Genomic DNA, 15,749 nt, shown 5'->3' with positions numbered 1-15,749 from the left:
TCCCCTTCTCCTCCTGCCCCCAATCCCTCCCAGCATCAGAGTCTTTGCCAATGAGTCAACTCTTCGCATGAGGTGACCAAAGTACTGGAGTTTCAGCTTTAGCATCATTCCTTCCAAAGAAATCCCAGGGCTGATCTCCTTCAGAATGGACTGGTTGGATCTCCTTGCAGTCCAAGGGACTCTCAAGAGTCTTCTCCAACACCACAGTTCAAAAGCATCAATTCTCCAATCCCAAAAGAAAGGCAATGCCAAAGAATGCTCAAACTACCGCGCAATTGCACTCATCTCACACGCTAGTAAAGTAATGCTCAAAATTTTCCAAGCCAGGCTTCAGCAATATGTGAACCGTGAACTTCCTGATGTTCAAGCTGGTTTTAGAAAAGGCAGAGGAACCAGAGCTCAAATTGCCAATATCCGCTGGATCATGGGAAAAGCAAGAAGTTCCAGAAAAACATCTATTTCTGCTTTATTGACTATGCCAAAGCCTTTGACTATGTGGATCACAATAAACTGTTGAAAATTCTGAAAGAGATGGGAATACCAGACCACCTGATCTGCCTCTTGAGAAATTTGTATGCAGGTCAGGAAGCAACAGTTAGAACTGGACATGGAACAACAGACTGGTTCCAAATAGGAAAAGCAGTTTGTCAAGGCTGTATATTGTCACCCTGTTTATTTAACTTATATGCAGAGTACATCATGAGAAATGCTGGACTGGAAGAAACACAAACTGGAATCAAGATTGCCGGGAGAAATATCAATAACCTCAGATATGCAGATGACACCACCCTTACGGCAGAAAGTGAAGAGGAACTCAAAAGCCTCTTGATGAAAGTGAAAGTGGAGAGTGAAAAAGTTGGCTTAAAGCTCAACATTCAGAAAACGAAGATCATGGCATCTGGTCCCATCACTTCATGGCAAATAGATGGGGAAACAGTGGAAACAGTGTCAGACTTTCTTTTTTGGGGCTCCAAAATCACTACAGATGGTGACTGCAGCCATGAAATTAAAAGACGCTTACTCCTTGGAGGGAAAGTTATGGCCAACCTAGATAGCATATTCAAAAGCAGAGACATTACTTTGCCAATGTTATTCTCAACCTGCTAGTTTCTTCCTGCCCCACACATTTCACTTTGGGGAACTATAAATTTTTGTAAGTCTGTGATGCTGTTTCTGTTTTGTAAGAAGTTCACTTGTATCCATGTTTAGGTTCCACCTAGAAGTGGTATTATATGATATATGTTTTTTCCAAATGTAAACAAAGGCCCAGAAGGGCGTCCTGTGTGAGTGATATAAGTCTCCTCTCACTGGGCTCTCACCCAGGACTCCGGCACTGCTCACCCGGTGTGTGGTACTTAGTCTCTGTCTTAAATAAATAAACTGCTTCTCTGTGTGCTTGCCCAGACATTCTGCCTTGTCTCTAATAGTGAACTTTGTATCTGTTTTTACGGGGTTTGCCTCTTTGAGACTTTCTTGCTTTCAAGCAGAGGAAAGACCCAGGGTCCCTTTGCTTCTCGCCTCTGGCCCCTGCTGGTCTGGCAGCAAGGACTCCTGGTTCTCATCCGGGCTCCCCACATTCAGTTCAGGACGGCTCACTGCTGCCTGCGAGACCACTTGGTGCTGAAACCAGAAATCCAGGAGTTCAAGGTTTGCATTAAAGCAATATTGGGATGGACATGATCGAACGGAATATCAATGGACATGAGTTTGAGTAAACTCTGGGAGTTGGTGATGGACAGGGAAGCCGGGCGTGCTGCAGTCCATGGGGTTGCAGAGTCGGACATGACTGAGCGACTGAACTGAACTGAATATTGGGAAGATAATGTTATATGTGGCCAGGACTCTCTAAGACTACACTGAATTTGATTAGGTAAATAAATTTTGTGATTAATAGTAAGCTGTGACCAGACTGGGATTTGGTTTTCTCTCCCTATTAAGAGAATAAACTTTTCTTAGAATGTGGCTTTTGATAACGGTCTACGTGAATTTCTTTGCCTTAAAGTGATTTATATTTGTTTTTAAAGCTTGGTTACTTTGGTGAACTAGATATTATTTCACAATGATCTATGAAGATTGTGGTACATGTAGATAAAACTAATTCTGCTTCTACAAAGAATTAACCCCTCGTTGTCAGACTTTTGTTTTCCTGATGTCCTTAGGAGTTGGCAATAGTCTCCGAAATCAAGGAATTTACAGTGGTAAATACACTGTAACTCAGTCAGGGCCACGGGAAATCCAAGACGGCCACTCAGTTCTCCCCAGCTCCCGGACAGACCTCATTTATATTTGAAGGCTTACAGCCTTTCCTGGGTACATGTTACACGTCGGATGGCCTCACAATGGGAAAAAATAGTTTAAAATGTGTTTTCCACTTGGGGTACATTTGCCACAGTCTCCAGTGACCATGGCACCCACTTCACTGGACAAACCGTGCAAGCCTTAACCAACTTCACAGACTTCTCACAGCTCTCACTGTCGTCATCATACTCAATCATCAGGCAGGGACAACAGAACAGAGATTAATTACGTGGGGTTAAATAATCTGCTAAACGTGATTATAACGTTCATGACCTTTGGGGTGACGTATTACTGGCTTCCACTCTTTTCAGGTATAAAGAAGCTCTTCTCCTCAAGCTACTTAAGACTTACAACAGTTTGGTAATTTACACCTCTGGGTAAGATTCAAACATTTTTTCTTTTCTCTCTGCCTTGTCCCTCCAGAAATTACAGACACTTGGGTTCTGAGCAGCCTTATCAGGTAAATGAAAAGACCATCTCCTGACACATACAGGAATCTCACAGATTTGAGATTTTGGGGACCTTTAGAATAGAGAACGGAGAAGGCGATGGCACCCCACTCCAGTCCTCTTGCCTGGAAAATCCCATGGACAGAGGAGCCTGGTAGGCTGAAGTCCATGGGGTTGCTAAGAGTCAGAGACGACTGAGCGACTTCACTTTTACTTTTCACTTTTCTGCATTGGAGAAGGAAATGGCAACCCACTCCAGTGTTCTTGCCTGGAGAATCCCAGGGACGGGGGAGCCTGGAAGGCTGCCATCTATGGGGTCACACAGAGTTGGACACGACTGAAGTGACTTAGCAACTTAGCAATAAGAAGAGAGAAAAATCCACTTAGGCAAAATCTGATGGCAAGCCTTTGGCGTGACTTTCTTGGCCTTGAGAGGCCTTTTGGGAATTTTAGTCCAAGACTCCTGAGGAATTACAGCAGAGACCGTGTAGAAGAAGCTGTGTGGTCAGTACACCAAACTTAATTTTAAAACAAATTAGTCTTGCCTAATTTAATAAAAATGGGGGTAATTTTAGAAAAAAACTTGTTTCATTAAATATTAACTTCTAGTTGTGTTAATTAAGGTCTATGTTTACTAAGACTTCTCCGCCTTAGTAAACGCAGGGCCTGGATCACACTGGCTGCACCCCGTCCAGGTTCTCAGAGTCTTGCCTGTGAGCCTCCAGCACCGCGAGCTGCGTTATTTCCTTTTCTGCCTGCTTTCCAGTTGCTTCTTGCATGACCAGATATACGACTGAGCCTCTGAGAACACAGTGATATCATATAATTCCTCATGAGCTCAGTGATGGTAGTGGTTTAACTCTAAATATGGAAGAAGCTCCAAATGGGAATGTTTTCATGGGCCACAGGGGCTGGAGAGGCAGGTGGTCCGGCGGCTCCTGGCTGCTGCTCTGTGGCCTGTCCAGCAACGGCGCACGGCGCGGCCTGTCAGCGGAATCTCTGCCAGGCCTGGAACGAGCGTGCCTAGCACCATGGCTCACAACGGACGTGAGATGCCGCCAAACCCGTCATCAAACCTACGGCCATGAGGGGGCCATGCTGACAGGAGACTGGCATCGCTGTCTGCTCCTGCGAAGGTTAAATCAGGGGCCTCTGCCGTGGTTGGCCTTCAGCACTCCCTGAACGGCACTGAGGCGGAGGTCAGGAACGAGGCCTCGTGCTCTGGGGAAGCCGGCAGAGCAAGCCTTCAGACGGTTAGATGTCTTCAGGGAAAGATTCTCATGAGCCCAGATTCCTGCCTCTTCTCATGCCTAGAGAAGCGCTCAAGTCAGCAACTGTGACAACTGCCTTGGGTTTTGTGGTTTGTGTTATTAATAATACCACATCAGAGGTTGCACTCTATTTAGATAAATCTAGACAACTGGCTACCAGGCTAAAGGTCTCCTTGAAGTGCCAGGTCTGGACTGGAACTCAGGCTTACTCTCCTGGAAAAAAAAAGAGATCTATTTTGCTTATTACTCTTCAGGTTGTCACTCCTCCAACTACTTGAAACTGAGCCTGTCACACCCTCATCAGTCACTCCGGGCTAATACAAGAGACATTGAAAGTACGTAAGACCACGCAAAAGGCTCCGTTCCCACGGACAGGGCACCACCAGCGCTGACTCCATCTGGACCAGGATCGAAACTGCTGAAAAGCATAACCTCATTCTCACTCCTGCTTGGGCCCCTGGTCACAGTAATTCTGTTACTGATCTTTGGCCCCTGCCTTTCTAAATCTCCTTGTTAAATTTGTCTCTTTCAGATTACTACAGTTTCACATCAAGATAAAGGGAATGCAGAGATCCCAGCCAATCCTTGGAACAGATCCTGAGAGAATAACACCAGAAGTCACCCTGGGGCCCCTTCACGAGACAGGGTGAGAGCTCCGTGACCCCAGCAAGGTGGGGTCTAGAGTCCCATGCCAGCCTGAAGAAGCTCCAGAAGACAGACCTTTGCCCTTCATCTTCCCAATAAACAATTTTATTTTTCATGTCTCTCAGAGGGATTTGAGGTAGGAGATAGAAGGGCCCCCAGGCTGGAAAGCTGGAGTCTGTCAGATGGAATAAAGTTGAAGCTCTGTTCTCACCAGACACTCCAAGGACAAAGCTAGTGGCAGAAGCTGAGCCCTGCTGGGGTCAAGAGATAAAATGCCCATTTCTGAGGACAAGCAAAGCTTCCCTCTCTGCACACGCGCAGGAAGGCTGCTTGGAGCTGAGAAGACCATGTGGCCCCATCCCATAAAAAGTGTGGACACGCACCGCAGGCCTCTGTGGTGGGATCAGTGTGAGGGAAAAGTTGCACATGTGTGCTGGGGAGGGTCCAGGGACGAGTGGGTGGGGAGGGTGGGACCCTGGGGAGGAGAGGGGAGGGGAGGGGAGGGGAGAGGAGGGTGGGACCCTGGGGAGGGTAGGGGAGGAGAGGAGAGGGGCAGGGGCCCTGGGGAGAGGAGGGCGGGGTGGGACCCTGGGCAGGGGAGGAAAGGGGTGGAGAAGCAGGGCGGGGCGGGCCGGGCCCAGCCAAGGTGGAGCCTCTGGGTAGGTGGTGCAAGGTGGGGCTTTAGTGATTTGGGTCTTAGGCTCTTTGTCCACTACCTTTCAGAGAATAGTTGTTGAGTGTAGGTTTTTGTTTGTTTAACAGGTGCCCAGGCTTGGTGAGGGCCTTCCCAGGTGGCTTAGCAGTAAAGAATCTGCCTGAGATGCAGAAAAGGCAGGAGACGTCACTGGTTGATTACCTGACTCAGGAAGATACCTTGAGGAGGGCCTGGCAACCCATTCCAGAATTCCTACCTGGAGAATCCAACAGACAGAGGAGACTGGCAGGCCACAGTCCATCGGGTCGCAAAGAGTTGGACACGACTGAAGCGACTGAGCACACACGAGGGCTGGTGGGTATTAACTGCCCAGCAGATGTTTACAGTTGCTTTTACCAGGGTCAGGATTAAGTCAGAGCCAGAGTCATACCAGAGTGAGGCCTAAGCACGTACCACGGTCAGGCCTGAGTGTGGACCAGAGTCAGGCCTAAGTCAGTACCAGAGTCAGGACTAACTCAGGACCAGGCCAGGCCATAGTGAGAACCAGATCCAGGCCTTAGTGTGGACCAAGTCAGGCCTAAGTACATACCACAGCCGGGCCTCAGTGAGTACCAAGTCTGGCCTTACTGTGTAGTAGAGTCAGTCCTAATGACGACCAGAGTTAGGCCTAAGTGAGTACGACAAACAGGCATAGGAGTGGACCAGGGTCAGGCCAAAATGAGGACCAGAGTCAGGGCTTACCATGCACCAGAATCAGGTCTCAGGATGGACCTGAGTCAGGGTAAGTAAGTACCAGAGTCAGGCTTTATGTGAACCAGAGTCTGCCTGAGTGTGGACGAGAGTCAGGCCTGAGTTTTTACCAGAGTGAAGCCTTAGCCTGGTCCAAAGTCAGGGCTGAGTGTGCACCAGAGTCAGGCCTGAGTGTTTCCAGAGTCAGGCCTGAGTGTTTCCAGAGTCAGGCCTCAGTGTGACCAGAGTGACACCTGAGTGTGCACCAGAGTCAGGTCTGAGTGTGGAACCGAGTCTTCCTGATGCTTGACTATTCCTCACTTAGGCCTCACTCTGGTCTACACCAAGGCCTGACTCTTGTACCCACTCAGGCCAGACTCGGGTCCACACTCAGGCCAGACTCGGGTGCACACTGAGGCATGGTTCTGGTCCACACTCAGGCCTGACTCTAAACCACTGAAGACCTGACTCTCGTCCACTTTCAGGGCTGACTGGTCCACGTTAAGCCTGACTCTGGCTCACACTGAGGCCTGACTGTGGTTCTCACTGAGGCCTCATACTGTCCCACACTACAGCCTGAATCTAGTCCACACTTAGGCCTGAGTCTGGTCCTCAATTAGGCCTGACTCTGGTCAAGGCTAAGGCCTGGTTCCACACTAGGGCCTGAATCTGCTGCTCACTAAGGCCTGTACATCATAAATCGGTTCAACCCCAGATAAATATATAATTAGAGCTGGCAAGAGCTTAGTCAGAAACTGACAGAAAATTTCAGAGCTATTATCCAGCAATACAAAATAAACTTAAAAAATCATATATGTGTATAAACTTTCAGTGATTGGGCTCCATGCCTGCAGAGAGAGCTAGAGAAAAAGTAATATTTTAGAAGACAGCCACACCCCAGCGATATCGGCAGCTCTAGGTTCAATAACCAAGACAGCGAAGCAACCTCCGCTTAGAAGGAGAGACGACAGATAGAGAAGATGCAGGGCAGATACACAGGGCAATATTATCTACCACAATATGCCAAGAAATCACACCTATTCCAGCCATGGTGACAGAAAACACACGATCGTGATCTCGGGGAGACAGCAGTGAACAGGCCTGGAGAGAAATCTCGGCTCCCTGCCCGGAGCTGAACCAGGGTGCCCTGGATGAAAAGCAGGACTGCCAGCCACGAGACCGCCGGTGGCCAGAGCGTAGAAGTAAAGTGACCCTCGGTTGTTCCCTGGTTTGAACCCAAGAATATTTTAAGGAGGCAAGAAGCATAAATACGTATAGAAGTCCATTATTATCGACACAGCATAGCATCTTGGAGAGCATAGAGAAACACAGGGTGTTTAAGAGAGAAGCAGCTCAGGGATAAAGAACCGAGAGAAGTGTGCGTGTCCTGCGGGGGAGCCCAGGAAGAGGTGATGTAAATCCCTCATTTGGGACCGTCCTTCCGGGTCTTTGGTCACCTTTGAGCAATTACCTTGTCTCTTTTTTCACACCTGACTGGTCCCTGCACCCTCCCCAAGATGTGGGCACGACATTTGCTAAGATTGATCCCCCACAGAGGCCTGTGGGTGCATGTCCACACTTATTATGGGATGGGGCCCCTCCCTTTTTGGCCATCAAGGAGGCTTCCTGCCCTTGTACAGAGAAGTCTTCTTCGACCTCAGGAGTGGGCCCCTTATCTCTTTACTCCCACAGACTTCAGCTTCTGCCACTAGATTTGCCCTTGGAGTGTGTGAGCGAGAACAAAGGTTCAATTTCACTCCAGACAAACACCAGCTGTCCAGCCCAGAGGCCCCTCTATCTCTTACGTCAAATCCTGCTGAGAGACATGAACCCCAAAAATCTTTATTGGGAGGCTGAGGGGCGAAGGTCTGTCTTCTGTAGCTTCTTCAGGCTGGCATGGGGCTCATAGACCTTACCTAGCTGGGATCATGGAGCTCTCATCCTGTCTCATTCAGGGGCCCCAGGGTGACCTCTGTTGTTATCCCCACAGGATCTGTTCCAAAGACTAGCTGGAACCATTGTCTTGATGTGAAACCATCGTAATCCGAAAGAGACAAACATAACAAGTGGATTTAAAAAGTCAGGGGCCAAAGATCTGTGATTAATTATCACAAATTATTGTGAGCAGGGGCTATAGCAGGAGTAAGAACCAGGTTACGTTTTTTAGCAATTTTGAGCCTGGTCCAGATAGAGTCAGCATGGGTGGTGCCCTCTCCAAAGGAACGGAGCCTTTTGCGTGGTCTTACACACTTCCGATGGCTCTTGTATTAGCCCAGGGTGACTGATGAGGGTGTGACAGGCTCAGTTTCAAGTAGTTGGAGGAGTGACAACCTGAACAGTAATGTAAAAAACCAATCACAATTTTTTCCCAGGAGAATAAGCTGGATTCCCAGTCTAGACCTGGCACTCCAAGGAGGCCGGCAGCCTGGTAGCCAGTTGTCTAGTTTTGTCTAAGTAGGTTCTAGCTGCTGACGTGGTATTCACATATTAATTCACATATTAGTCAGAGCAGTTGTCCCTGTTACTGACTCTAGTGCTCCTCTAGGCATGAGAAGAGGCAAGAGTCGGGGCTCGTGAGAACCTTTACTGAGAGCATCTGACTATCTGAAGGCCTGTTCTGCCAGCTTCCCCAGAGCGCAGAAGCCCTGTTCCCTATCTCCCCCTCAGTGCCTTTCAGGGCTGCTCAAGGGCAGCCGCTGCAGCGGGTCCTGATTGAGTCCTAGCAGAGGCAGACGGCAAGTGCCAGTTTTCAGATGGCACGGCCCCTTCGTGGCAATTTGATCGTGGTTTTGGGGGCGCTTCATGTCTATTTCCTCCCCTGGTGCTAGGAATGCTCATTCCTAGATCTGGCAGAGATTCTGCTGACAGGCCACTCAGTGCGCTGTTACGGGACTAACCCAAAAAACAGGAGCCAAGAGACACTAGATCACCTGTCTCACCAGCCTCTACGGTCCGTGAAAATGTTCCCTCTTGTTGCTTCTTCCCATAGCTAGAGTTTCACCGTTACCCTCTCTGATCGCATATCATCATTTTATCAGAGGCTCAGCCACACACTCAGTAACACAAGAAACAATCGTGCAAAGCAGGCAGAAGAGGAAATAATGCAGCTAGCGGTATCAGTAGGACCATAAGTAAGAATCTGAGAACCTGTTTTAAGTACAGTTAGTATGTCCCAGATCCTCTGACTTAGTTTGTTAAATAACTGTAGCCTGGTGTTAATCTCCTGGCTGTAGACCATGGAGATTCTGACCCTTATCCAAAGACTGATTACTGAGATAAGTTTTAGAAATAAACTTAGAGAGCCCCTTAATAATTCAGTTAACTCTCATCAGCATTATAACATAAACGCAGGGAACTATGTCATAAGAGTTTCTTAGTAAACATAGACCTTAATTAACAAAACCGGAATTTAATATTTAGTGAAACATATTTTTTTTTTCTAAAATTGCCTCTATTTTCATTAAACTAGGCCAAGACTAATTTGTTTTAAAAATAAGTTTGGGTGCTGACCACATAGGCTTCTTCTACACGGACTCTGCTGTAATTCCTCAGGAGTCTTAGACTAAATTCCCCAAAGGCCTCTCAAGGCCAAGAATTTATTAATTTGTTCTACTTTCCCCCATTTATAAATGACTGACTAGAGAATAATCATTATTTTACAACAAAAATATTTCCAGTCTTTACATCTTCTCTCACTGACAACACATATCCGACTTGCCATACACACTGAAACATTTTCCTTGTCACTTTAGTAGATTTGAGTCCGTAATTTTTAATCTTTAAAAAATGAACCTCTAATGAAAATCAAGAAGAAAGCAATTGTGAACTCTTTGTTGCATTGGCAGTCTCTGATTAGCAAACTCAAGAACATATTTTAGAACCTCTAAAAACAAGTATTTTTCCAAAGTACAGTTTTTCTCAATGTAATACAAGGCACGTGTCTAATAGATATATGTCTGTGTATAACTGAATGAAGTTCCTGAAAACCAAAAACAAACACAACATCGGAAATCACGTCTACTCCAACAGAATATAAAAATTTACCAAAATAATAGAGTGGGGCATGAAGAAATGTTGCCACCTTGTGGCCACTTTGGGTAGCAACAATTTAAAACCTGTGAAGATGGGCGCGTAATATCCCCAGGCCTTCAGGGATGCGAGGAAAAAACACCTGTCGTCAACGAACGACCTTAGGTAGATCCTGGAATAAGAATTCAAAACCTGGCAATTGGTCAAGAAGCCAACCTTACTCACACTCGTTCAAAATAATCACACGAAAAGATTTCAGTATCACTAAAACTTCCTGCTGCTGCGGCTGCTAAGTCGCTTCAGTCGCGTCCGACTCCGTGCAACCCCATAGACGGCAGCCCACCAGGCTCCCCCGTCCCTAGGATTCTGCAGGCAAGAATACTGGCGTGGGTTGCCATTGCCTTCTCCACACTAAAACTTACAGAAATTCAAATCAAAACTACAATGAAGGTATCACCTCACTCCGATCAGAATGGCCATTGGCAAAAAGTCTGCAAACAATAAATGCTGGAGAGGGTGTGGGGAAACGGGAACCCTCAGCATGGAGGAACAGGGTGGAGGTTCCTCAAACAAGTGAAAAGACGATGAAATCATTACACTGCTTAACCCCATGCAGAAAAACATACACCAAATCAATTAGAGATCTAAATGGAGGGATGGATACTATAAAGCTCTTGAGGAAAATATACAGAACATGCCTTGATATAAATCGCAGCCAGTTCTTTTTGGATTCATTCTTAGAATAATACAATAAAATAAACAAATGGGGCCTCATTAACCTTAAAAGCATTTGAGCAGCAGGGTAAACCATAAATGAAAGAAAAAGACAACCCTCAGAATGGGTGGGGATAAAAGTGTTTGCAAATGGAAATACAAGGATTCATCTCCAAAACATGCAAACAGTCCATGCAGGTCAATTAAAAAAAAACAATAGAAAAGTGGGCCAAAGATCAAAATGGGAGTTTCTCCAAAGAAGGCATCCAGGTGGCCATAAAGTACGCAAAAAGATGCTCAGCGTCCCTAATCATTAGAGAACCGCAAATCAAAAGTTCAATGAGGAAAAAAAAAAAAAGTTCAATGAGATATCACTTCCCACCAGTCAGCATGGCCATCTGAAAAATTCAACAATAAATGCTGGAGGGGGTGTGGAGAGAAGGGAACCCTCCTACCCCGGGTGGGAATGTAAATCAGTGCATCCACTCTGGAGAACAGTACGGAGGGGCTTTCAGACACTCAGCAACAAAGTACCACGTGGCCCAGCCATCCCATACCTGGGCATGGATCCTGAGGAAACCAAATTTTCAAGACACTGCACACCAACAATCATGGCAGCACTGGATACAATCGCCAAGATACAAAAAAACCTAAGTGTAGAAGGACAGGTGAATGGTTAAAGAAGCCGGGGTACAGACACACAAAGCGGCATTACCCAGACACGAAAGGATGACAGAAAGCCACTTCCAGACACAGGGAAGAGCCAGAGACGTCACACTAGGGGAAGTAAGACAAAGCATCACCTGTTATCGCTTCTAGGTGGAATCCAAACATGGAAACAAATGAACTTCTTTACAAAACAGTAACAGCTTCATACACTTAGTAAAGAAACGTGTTACCAAAAAGGAAAGGCTGGGTGCAGGGAGAAATATTTGTTGAGAATAACATATACACACTACTAGTTATAAAATAATCCATAAGGACCCACTATAGAGCTAAAGGAACCCTACTTTGACTCTGTAAATAACCTATATGAGAAAAAGAACCCGAAAAGAACATTATACATCTATGCATAAATGAATAACATTGCTTTACACATTAAAAAAAACAAACCCACAACAGTGCAAATCACCTATATCTCAAATTCAAAATAAACATAACAGGAAAGAAAGAAAGCAAGACAAAAGAACTGCTGACTCTGTTCCCCTCGGGCCTTGGGCACCTGGGCTGGCGTCCCACTCCTGGAGCCTGAGCAGGCTGGGTCCCCAGGCGGGGCTGTCCTGGGGCTGAGGGCGCTGGGGAGGATATGCCAGCCAATAAGCCCCCAACCCCGCTGGACATGGACTTTCTGTTCCCCTCTGCATGAGTCCACAATCTCCAGATCCTGTGGGACCCTCCTGCAGCAGAACTAAATCTAGTGCTCCCAAAGGATGGTGGGGTCTCTGGGCTGGAAGAGCTTTGCAAAGTGCCCCGGGCCCCGTGTCTCCTGGTGGTGGGGTTCCCACCTCCAGCCTCCTTCCTTAGGGTCACCCCACTGAGAGGACAGGTCCCTCTGCAGAGTGGTGTTGCAATCATTGGGATCGCCTGGGGGATGAAGGGTAAGGGGGAAGAAGTAAGGAGACACAAGCCTTAGGGCTTCCCAGGTGGCGCTAGTGGTAAAGAATCCATCTGCCAATGCAGGAGACATAGGAGAAGCGGGTTCAATCCCTGGGTCGGGAAGATCCCCGGGATGGATTCTCATTGACAACCCAGAAACCGGATTTGCCCTAAGGCTCTGGTTGCCCAGGTAACCAGAGCGGGCATGAAGAAATGCTGCCACCTTGTGGTCATTCCCCGTAACAACCACTTGAAAACCGGGGCTATTGGGCTCGGCTCTAAATGACAACAGCCCTAAAGAAATCTTCCAGGGTAAATCACATGAAGAGAACTCAAAACAGGGCTGACTGTCAAGAAGCCACTTTCCAGAGGTTAACTGTACTCGCCCGTAGAAGGTAGAAAGCCCATGGAAAGATACTCAATATCAGTAAGTATTAAAGAAATGCAAATTAAAACTACCACGAGCCATCTTCTCACACGGCTCAGAACGGCCATCCTCAAAAGATCTTCGAAGCTTAAGTGCTGCCGAGGGCGAGGGGAACAGGGAACCCTCCTACACCGTGGGCAGGGTTGTAAATGGGTGGGTGCAGCCACGAAGGAAAATATCTGGAGGCTCCTTGAAACACGAAATAGAGAGTTACCACGTTTTCCAGCAATACCACTCCTTGCTTTGATCTGGAAAAAAAATCCCAATTCAAAAGAATATGTACATTTCTATTTTCAGGGCAGCACTACTCACAATAGCCAAGTCAGAGCATTAACCAAAATATCCATCAGCTGAAAAATGAAGACGAACTGGCCCATCTATACAGTGGAATACACTCAGAAAAAAAAACTACCATGAGCAGCAGCATGGATGTACTGAGAGATTATCACACTGAGGTATGAGACCAAAGACAAACATCCTAAAAGAGTACTTAGAGGTGGAAGCCAGAAATTCATGCAAATGAAATAATTTGCAAATAGACTCAGAGTTTAAAAAACCAACTCATGAAATTTTTTTTAAAACGTTGCAGGAGGGATACACTAAGAGGGATTAAAATGCTCACATTACTACGTATCAAACAGGTAATCTACAAGGACCAGCTGAAGAGCTCAGCAAGTTGAAGGAAACACTGTGATAACCTTCATGGGAAAAGATCCCCCAGAAGAACAGCGGTACATCTGTTTATGACTGAATCAAGTTCCTGAACACCTAAAACAAACACAGAGTCAGAAATCAACTCTATTAGAAAAAAATAAATTACCAAAAAAAGTGGAGGATGAAAAATGCTGCCCTCTTGTGGCTACTTTTGGTAACAACAACTGAAAAACCTGTGCTGACCAGTCCTTCAGGGATGTTACGTAAAATACGCCTGTTCTCAACAAATGTCCTGGGATAGGTCCTGGAAAAAGAATTCAAAACAGGGCAGGTGGTCAAGAGGCCAACGTAACTTGTTAATAGCCAGGACAGTGGACAAGGAGGAGGGTCCTTAAACAAGCAAAAAGAGAATGAAATTACAACACTCCCTAACCATTTAAAGAAAAACTCCAAATTAGTTAAAGAACTAAATGGAGAGACAATTACTCCCTACCATTAGAGGAAAGCATAGGAAAAACAGGCTTTGACATAAATCACAGCAAATTCCCTCTGGATCCACCTCTTAGAATAAGGAAAAAAATAGAAATAAGAAAAACTCAGCAAGGGACCTCATTAACCTTAAAAGCACTTACACAGCAAGGGAAACCATAACGGAAGAAAATGACAACCCTCAGAGTGGAAAACAAGTTTACAAGCAAATATATCAACAAGCAATTCATCTGCAAAACAAGCAAACAGAGCATGCAGGTCAATTAAAACACACACACACACACACACACACCAGAAATGGGCCAAAGTTCTAAATGGATATTTTTTCAAAGAATGTATCCAGATCGCTATAAGGCACATGAAAAGATGCTTCACATCCCTAATGATTGGAGAAATGCAAATCAAAACAACAACGAGGTATCAGTTAAAATCACTGAGTGTGACTATCCTCCGAAAGGTCTACAAAGATTAAACTCTGCCAGGAGCCTGGGGAAAAGGAATCCTTCTACCCTGGGGGCAGGGATGTAAATGATGGGTGTGGCCAAGAAGGAAACCGGCATGGAGATTCCTTAAAACACTAAACAGGGAGTTACTAACGCCCTGGAAGACAACTCCTTGCCTTAGATCTGGAAAAAATAAAATATTTAAATGATATGTGCATGTACACTTCTTTTTAGGACAGCACTATTGACTATATTGAAGACAGAGTGTTAAACAAAATGTCCATCGATACAGAAATGAAGGTAACTGGTCCATCTAGACACCGGAATACATTCAACCAGCAACAGAAGGAGAAAGTGGCATGGGCAGCAGCATGGATGGACCCGAGGGGACGTAAGGAAAACACACCTCTCCTCAACTTGCATCCTCGGGTGGGTCCGGGGAAAAGAATTCAAAACAGGGCAGACGGTCAAGAGGCCAATCTTGAGAGGCGGGTTTTAATCACAGTTTTTTTTTTTTTTAATCAAATGGAAACCTTTCAATATGAAGTAATTTTAGAGAAATTCAAATAAAAACTACAACTAGGAATGAGCTAGTCCCAGTCAGAATGGCTAGTGTCAAAAACTCTACAAACAGTAAATGCTGGAGGCGCTTTGGAGAAAAACAAATTCTCCTACATTGATGTTGCTGCTGCTGCTAAGTCGCTTCAGTCGTGTCCGACTCTGTGCGACTCCAGAGACGGCAGCCCACCAGGCTCCCCCACACTGATGCTAGTAATGTCCATTGTTAACAGCCAGAGCAGAGGATCCTGTGGGAGGCTCCTGAAACAAGTGAAAAGTGAATGAAATTGCATTTCTCCCTAACCTCATACAGAAAAGAAACTCCAAATCGATTAAAGAACTAAATGGAAGGATGGATGCTCTAAACTTCTTGAGGAAAATATGGGCAAGACAGGTTTTGGAATAAATCACAGCAAGTTCTTGGTTTCCCTCTTAGGATAACAACAACAAAACCTCAACAAAAGTAACCTCATTAACCTCAAAAGCTTTAGCACAGCAAGGGCAGCCCTAAATGAAAGAAAAAGACAACACTTAAATTGGGAAAAATGGTCACTTGATTTGAAACACGTGTACACCCGTGGCGGATTCATTTTGATGTATGGCAAAATCAATACAATATTGTAATTAGCCGCCAATTAAAATAAATAAATTTATATTAAAAAATAAAAATAAAAACAATTTATTCATCTCCAAAAACATGCAGTTCATTCAGCTAAACATCAAAAATCAATCAATAGAAAAATAGGCCAAAGATCTAAATAGGCCTTTGTCTTCAGCTGGCATCCAGCTGAC

The 15,749-nt window shown here is 45.7% G+C and overlaps 1 protein-coding gene and 1 long non-coding RNA gene across 3 annotated transcripts in view; one reads left to right on the top strand and one right to left on the bottom strand.

Annotated features, from left to right (window-relative positions):
• The window catches only part of LOC129631736 (zinc finger protein 501-like), a 126,156-nt gene that overhangs the window by 15,562 nt on the left and 94,845 nt on the right, over positions 1-15,749 (bottom strand). The gene's annotated exons all lie outside the window — the stretch shown is intronic.
• Positions 12,696-14,035, top strand: LOC129631821 (uncharacterized). Its single transcript, XR_008704190.1, has 3 exons — positions 12,696-12,813; positions 13,111-13,268; positions 13,403-14,035. It is a non-coding gene; the product is annotated as an uncharacterized LOC129631821 (long non-coding RNA).

Source organism: Bubalus kerabau, chromosome 17, assembly GCF_029407905.1.
Source record: "Bubalus kerabau isolate K-KA32 ecotype Philippines breed swamp buffalo chromosome 17, PCC_UOA_SB_1v2, whole genome shotgun sequence".
Classification (NCBI taxonomy): Eukaryota; Metazoa; Chordata; class Mammalia; order Artiodactyla; family Bovidae; genus Bubalus; species Bubalus kerabau.
This window is presented reverse-complemented; position numbering and strand designations above follow the sequence as displayed.